This window comes from Lygodium microphyllum, chromosome 1, assembly GCF_053477565.2.
Source record: "Lygodium microphyllum isolate KBCC chromosome 1, Lygodium_microphyllum_v1.1.10, whole genome shotgun sequence".
Classification (NCBI taxonomy): Eukaryota; Viridiplantae; Streptophyta; class Polypodiopsida; order Schizaeales; family Lygodiaceae; genus Lygodium; species Lygodium microphyllum.
In genome coordinates, this window is record NC_141135.1 from 98,170,318 (window position 1) to 98,178,568 (window position 8,251).

Genomic DNA, 8,251 nt, shown 5'->3' on the forward strand with positions numbered 1-8,251 from the left:
ACCCTGCTACAAGCCATCTTCCTCTTCAGAAATATGCAGTAAGAAATCTCCGTCTTCAACAGTCTATACTACAAGCAATCCAGTGATAATGGAGGTATCTTTATTTTTTAAATCTTTGTGATGTTATTATTCTTCACAGTTGTTGTTCAGTCCTTAAGCATCAATTCATAGAGCGAGAGAGAGAGGGGGAGAGAGAGAGAGAGAGAGAGAGAGAGAGAGAGAGAGAGAGAGGAGGGGAGAAGGGGGGGGGACAGAGAGGACTGTGTGAGATGAACAAAGAAAATAAGTGATAGAGTGACAGATAGTAAATTAGGGTAGAAGATAAGATGATGTTATTGTTTTCCACTAGCCAAGCTTCAGTATGAATGTGTTTAGGGTTTCCTTGATGAATTTTTGTTGAGAGAGAGAGAGAGAGAGAGGAAGAGAGAGAGAGAGAGAGAGAATATTTTGGATAGAACAGAAGATAAGATTTGATGCTAATTAGAGGTAGATTAAAAGCCAAGATTATAGGCTGATTAGGGGTTGATTAGGGTCTATCAAGACTGAAAGCAAGAGAAAGAGACAAGAACCAACTGGGTTTTAAAAAAAACACAGATATAGTGAATCAAAGGGGTGTAGTTCTGCTATTTGAATGTTAATCCAAGTTAACATTTGCATACTTTTTTTTTTGCAGAATGCAGGTGCAGGATGTACCAAGAGAAAGAGAGATATTCACTTTCAATTGGAGGATGAATATGCACCAATGTTCAAAAGAACTGTGGAAAGAGATGATGCAATAAGATGCAGGATGCAACAAGAAAGAAATGCAGGGAAAAAAAATGTGGACCTTTGGGTTGATGGGTGCATTTATCCACCCAATCCACTCACTCGAAGGCCACCACAATTTGAAGGGCTTACATCATTTGTAAAGTTTGCTTGTGAAGGCAATGAAGGATTGTATGGATACACATGCAGACTTGTCACACAAGGAATAGCAGGGCCTCATCAAACCTTGACAAATATGCAGACAAGATTACAAGGGAATATGCAGTCTTTGATGGAAAAGGATAGATTATTGGCTGAGAAGGATAGAGAGAACCAGAATCTACAACAAGTAATGTCTGTCATTGAAGATGCTATGCATGCTACACACGTGCAGAATATGGAGTTACAGTCTAAAGTCAATGACTTGGAGAAGGAGAATCAAAACATAGAGAGGAAGCTCACAAAAACTTTGGAGATTGGGCCCACTTTAAAAACCAAAGAGGCACGTCGGCGCATCCGATCCGTTAAACCAATTGGCCAATTAGCCAAAGGAAGTGGACAATATCATAGACGGATATATGCTCAATCTACTACAATGAGAAATATGTTTCCTCATGCAGAGAATGATACTATTGCCAAAGTCCTTAGCAAGAATATGGTCAAAAATGCATTGGAAAATCGTAAATTCAGGGACATTGTGGATGGTGTTGCTAGTGAACGTCTTAGGGATGTGAGCAACTTGTTTACTGCTACAGATGCTCAGGGATTATGTGACAAGGTGGGAATGAGTTTTGAGTCATATAGTATGCTCTATCAACAATTGGATACAGGTTTTAAGCAAGTCTTCAATACTAAGCGAGTAATGCCTCTGCCAAAACCATTTCACGTGAAGAAGGCTCGAAAACAACTAAATGAGAAAGTTTTAGAACTAATTGGTGAGCCTACGCATCTGGAACACACACACATATTGAAGTATGGTTCCAAAGAAGTTGCCTTTTTATTGAATGCATCCAACAACTTTGTATTGGATATATGTAGGGTTCAGATTGCTATGGTCAAGTTTTACAATATGTCTATGGAAGAATGTAGAGGCAAGCTTAAGTTTGTCCTCAAACTTGATGAGAGTGAGATTATCAAGGGGCAAAAACTTGAGCGTGTGAGTATAACACTTATGAATCGAGCATTGGATCCCAACATCGATGAAAAACATCCTTTATACTTCAGTGTACAATCGGAGAATGAAATATGGTGGCTTGCAGCATTTGAAGTACCAAAGGAGGACCATGAAGTACTTAAAGTTTTTTTTAACCTCACTAATATACCCAGTGTTATTCAATAGCAAAATAATGGAGCAGTTTTACATGTTGAGGGGTTTGGGGACTATCAAGTTGAATGGCATCTTGCAGGTGATTTAAAAACATTGAAGTGTATGTTTGGTTTATCAAATGCATCAAATGCAAAATTTCCGTGCATATACTGCATGCAAACTAGGAAGAAAGGGAAAGATGGAAAGAAATAATGGCTTGCCAAGGCAGGACAACAGGGTGCTCCGACACGTGATCAGAAAGTCATGAGAAATGGAATGCTAATTCCAGTGGATCCAAACTGGCGCCCTATTTTGGAAATACCACTAACAAGGGTTCACTTTTGCACATTGCATTGTTTGGTTAGAATAATTGAGAAGCTAGTATATGAATATATATGCTTTGCATACAAGATGCAGCCCGTGTCAGAATCTGATGCTACATGCAAGAAGGTAGAACAAGTCCTCTCTGAAGTTGGATTGCACGGAGGCCAAGTAGAAATAAAAAAGGATGAGAAAAAATCGGGGAAGAGTGGAAATGTTCCTTGTAAACCATGCTTTGGCGGACCCAAGGCTAGGAAGTTTTTATCTCCACCTCGAGATGAGGAAGGCAATATACTAGTAAAACAACCAGAGAAGTACGAAGCATCGAAAAAGTTGCACCTTGCTGTTTCAGATTGGAGCAATGGGGGACGAACGAGGATTGCGAAGGCAGGTGTGGATACACCTAGATAGATTAGCAGCTCTCTTACAGAAGTTGGGGTTTATGGATGGTGATGCCAATGCATTTAAAGAGACAGCTGCTAAATTTCATAAGTCCATGGTGGAGGCATGGACTACAAATAGCATAACACACTACATGGTCAGTATTATCACCATTGCAAAAAAAAATCATCATTTCGAATTACTTTGTGTTTCTAATCTCTTTTCTTGTGCAGCATATACTTGAAGCACATGGTCCATACTTTGCAGATCAAGGAAGTTTGGCAATATGGTCAACTCAAGGCATGGAAAGATCTCACTGGCAAGCTCGCTGTGCTTTTCAAAAGGCAACTGATCATGGAGGTGGCATCAATGATTCCAATTCTATGAGGCAATTATTCCAATGGTGGTATAGGAGACTAGAGATACGATACGAGGAAAAAGAAAAGAAGTCCAAAACATCTCAAGCAGAATCTATAAGTAGGGCAATATATGAAGTGAGAAAAGCAAGATATGAAAACAGCACAGCTAGACAACGGCACACAGAATGGTTGGCAACCCAAGAGAGAGATGGCAAAAAATGGAGACCTAGATAAAGATAATAATTTTGATGCATTTAGAGTCCACAAGAGAGCACAAGTCCCAAGGATATGACACATCAATACTCATATCTCTAACATGAGATGTCTTATAAATTTTCTTTAAAATTTCAAAGGTTTGTCACTATATTTTTCAAAGTTGATTTCGAACTTTGTTTTTTAATTATGAAAAGTCCATTTTGAAATCCTAAGACAAAGATATGAAAATTCTAAACATTGGAACATTCATTGGCCTAGAGAGAGAGGGGGGGCATGAGGGGGGTGTCAGGAGATAGAGAGAGGTAGGGATGGGGTGGAGAAATGAAATGAAATGATAAATTTAAAATTCATTTACACCATAGTAAGTTTGAAAGTTTCGTATTTAAGTCATCTCTCCTTTCATTTTTTCCCATTGCTCTCCACTCTACCCTCCACCTTTCTATCCTTCATTATCACAGCCATGGCACCTTCCAAGCTTCCTATCAAAAAGGCGCCTGCGAGAGCAAGAGCTCAACACTCTTTCGAATCTAGTGAGCGTACTGTGAGTGGCCCTACTGCAGCCAATAATGGTGGCGCTACTGTGGCCAACAATGGTGGCCCTAGTATGGTCGATAATGATGGTTCGCCATTGTCCAGAAATGGTGGTCCACATGCTCCAGCTGCTCCACCTCCCACTACTGCTCCAACTCGTAATACACGCCCTCCAACACATAAAAAGTGAAGATGGAGACCAGGCACAGCTGCGCTACGCGAGATAAGGAAATTCCAGAAGAGTGCCGACTTGATTATTCCTAAGGCACCATTCTCCAGGTTGGTGCGAGAAATACTGCAAGATCTACAGTCAGGGCATCATCACAAGTTCTTTTCGAGGAACCAGGCAAGGAATGTGGGGCGATGGTCAAGCCAAGCCTTGCTTGCTCTCCAAGAAGCAGTTGAAAGCTACTTGATTGATCTAATGAGTGATGGTCAACTTTTAGCCATTCATGCCCGACGTATCACTATTAAGCCCATAGATCTGGTTCTTGTTCGCAGGATCCGCAATAACAAGGATGCATTTAATCTTAATGTCAACAATATGCTTTGAGAAGCTACCTTGTAATTGGATCTATGTTTTTAGCTCAGGTTTGGTTGTAGATTGTAAGGATCTTAGTTTTGGGTTATCTTTCCAATAGACCTTCAAGTATTTGATAGTAGTGGCCTGCAAAATGGAGCTAAATTTTCCCTAGCTCTAGTTGTACTTGGTGCGATGCACTATCTACCATGTATTTCATAGTTTCGCAATGCTAAATCCAGTATGTGATATTCTATTTTGACCATGTTTTGCATTGTGTGAATTTTCAAGTTTCCAATTTTGTAAGTAGTTTTGTTGAGGATAAATTCAATGTGCAACCACGTACACGTCGGTGATCAGTTGTACATGGGCCGATGCACTATATCCTTACTATATTTAGTGGTTTGGCAACAGTATATCTGATGCGATATTCCATTTTACCCATGATTTATTTTTTGTCAATTTTTAAGTTTCCAATGTTTCGCATTGCGAGGTTGACAATACATTTAATCTGCAGTTGCACACACTCATTATCAATACATTTAATCTACAGTTGCGAGGTTGACAATACATTATCAGTGCAGTATAATGCAGTTAACGCATTTTCAAAAACAGATTGAACCGTCAAATTTATAAATCGGAATCTGGTGAAACTTCACCCTCATGCTGGGCATTAGAAAAACTCATTTATATTAAAAATTTGGCCCCATCAGAAGCCTCTGGGTCACCTGTCCGGAGGCTCACGTCTGCGGCCCTGAATCTAGGGATTCAGGGCCCCAGACGCGAGCCTCCGGACAGGTGATCCAGAGGCTTCTGTTGGGGCCAAAAAAATTTTGGATGGTTGATGTGTCCTTGAGGAGCCTACAGGTAAAATTTCATGTGAATCGGAGCACTGGTGATATTTTTCCTAAGCGTGGATTCATTAATTGAAATTTTAGGGTTTTTGAAAAGTTTGGCTATAAGTTTAAAGTTTCACCTCATTTTACACATGTCACTTTTGAGTTCTGAGTTCTCTCTCCTAGAAGACATGGTACGCACCAACCAAGCGGCCCGGAGATACCCCCCTGGAAATTCCATACGGCAGCCACGTCCTCCAGCTCCACCACCACCACCACCACGCCAGCATCGCAAGCGTCGATGGAAGCCAGGCACAGTGGCTCTTCGCGAGATCCGCCACTACCAGAAGACCACTCACCTCCTGATACCGAAGGCTCCATTCCAGAAGTTGGTGCGGGAGATCATGGAGGGCATACTGATCATGAACAACAGGAACCAGTTTCCAAACACATCACGCGCGAAAAAACCAGATCGCTGGACTGCCCAGGCCCTCCTCACACTACAAGAAGCTGCTGAAGCCTACCTCATCGACTTATTTGGAAACTCAGTCTATGCAGCGGTGCATGCAAGGAGGGTCACTGTCACCGAGAGGGATCTGCGGATAGTCAGGTTCTTTCGGCGATGGAAAGATAGTCCTCGCGGAAGTCAGCAAGGATAGAGGTGTACAAACTCAAAAGCACATGGAATGTAGCTTCTGAAGACATTTTGTATAGCCTTGGTCGTAATAGACCCCATGTAAAATTATTATTAATACAAATACAAAGTTTTTGGCACGTCTTATTTTTGTTTAGTCACTTGATATTTATTTTATTTACGTCGTTGAGTTATCGTTACATGCGTTCCAACAAATACATGTTGCGCACGAATTCGATAAAGCACTGTGTATTAAATTTAGGGTACGAATCGTGTTACGTATAAATTCGATAAATAAATGTAACATTCAAGTAAAAAAAAAACAGTAAATGACACGTATCACAAACTACATTGCATGCGAATCCAACAAACATCAGTTTTCATTACTTGAAGAGAAGATTACAAAGTGCAGTACATCAGTGATGCGATATCAGTAGGCAATAAGTACATCTATTCTCTCCTAGGCTTCTTGGAGCTAGGCTCCCCATGGTCAGAGCTATTCTTGATCATAGGCAACAATACATTTTTCCCCAATAGTTCCTGTCTAATGATAGTGGGGTCTTCAACACCCGCAACCATGCCATGGACCACCATGGAGAAAAGTGGGCCAGACCTAGTACTCGTGAATAAGTAGAGAAGCTTCGAACGTCGAAGCAACACTACTTTCTCCAGGCTGGAGTTGGTCGGGATGGTCTTGAAGGGCCCAGCCTTTGTTAGTGCCCTCAACTTCAAGAAGTTCTCTGCAAAAGCAGGGGAGCATGTCTTATGAAATACAATAATGTCGTTGACAAGCTGCCCAACATACTCTAATGCCGAGTCTTGCACCCTTCCTTGGCTACCAGATCGGCCACCCTGCCTAGATGAAAACTCATCTATATAGACAATCTCCTGCAACACACAAGTTCAGTATCAGACTCACTATGCATGGAGTGTGCTGAAGATATATAAATCATATTCATATGAAACTTAACCAGTAGGGCCTCTAGGGCATCGGGAGCACACACATGTGTTTTTGTCGGGATCGGGCCCCCAGAAGTGCCCTGGCCGAAGGCTCGCGTTTGGGGGCCTGAATCTGCAGATTGAGGCAATCTGCAGATTGAGGCAATCTGCAGATTCAGGCCCCCAAACGCGAGCCTTCGGCCAGGGCACTTCTGGGGGCCCGATCCCGACAAAAACACATGTGTGTGCTCCCGATGCCCTAGAGGCCCTACTGGTTAAGTTTCATATGAAACCGAGAACATTACCTTCTCTGCATCATCTATCTGCCGCTATAATGGAGCATCCAGGTCTGCTCCTGCCACTGGGCTGCCCTCGTCTCTCTCCTGGGTAGGCACTGCATAGTCGGGTCGAGGACCAAAAAGGCTTTCCTGCAACCGCTCGAACTCCTCATCAGAGATCTGATACTGTTGCGCCGCATCCTCAATCTGCTCCTGGATGCTCACAATGGCAGAGATGTCATCGATGCTCGTGCCATCATAACGAGCCACCTCATCAACATGTGGTGGGGCATCCTGTAAATCAAAATCTATGAAATCACTAGGTGCATCACGCACCATGATACAGTATAGTTCTTCTTCCCTAAGCTCCAACAACTCTAGCACATCCTGCATGAGTAAATATTCCACCCCCTCGATGGTGATAGCATGGAGAGAAGAGAGGGGTGGCTCTTCGCTCGTGGGCATCTCATCAGGGCAGGGAGGTGGGTGCACAATGGCCAAGCTCTGTGCTGCCTCAACACTCAGATCGAGAGTGATCTCCTCAGGCTCCCTCTCAAAGTACTCTAATAGTGGCCGAGAGGGTGCGTCGATGTCCTCGTCACTATCCTCTTGCACCTCAGTGCACATAACATATATGGTAAAGGCGGCATCCCTCTCAATGAGATCCATCGTGACGTGGTCCTGTGACGAGGTGGGCACTGCTCTAGCATGGAGATGTTGCCCCACATGCACCAGGGCTCGACTTATCACCTTTGCATGGCTGGATCCGGCACACAAACTATACAAAAAATCCATGGGAACCCACCTGAGAGTGGAGTCGGGAATAGAGCAAGTGAGAGGGTTCACTGCATCACAAAACGATGCTAGTATACTAGAGTCAGGGTCTACAGCGGAAAGCGAGCTCTCTAGACTCAAGGTCACACAAAACCTAGGGTATATCTGGTCCCCTATGTGCGCGTAGCATGTGGAACTGATCCATGCAGCGAAGGCGGGAGTGGTAGCCATGGCACACAAAGAGAGAAGGAATGAGAGCACAAGTGTAGGGAAGTGGAGAATGAAAGCGAAAATGAGTTTGGAGTTATAGCTTTTATGTGTCTAGGGTTTTAAATAAAGGTTCTTTATAAAGTTATTAATTCTAAAGTTTCAAATTAAAACTCTTACCTTAGTTTCTTTATTTCAGTACTTT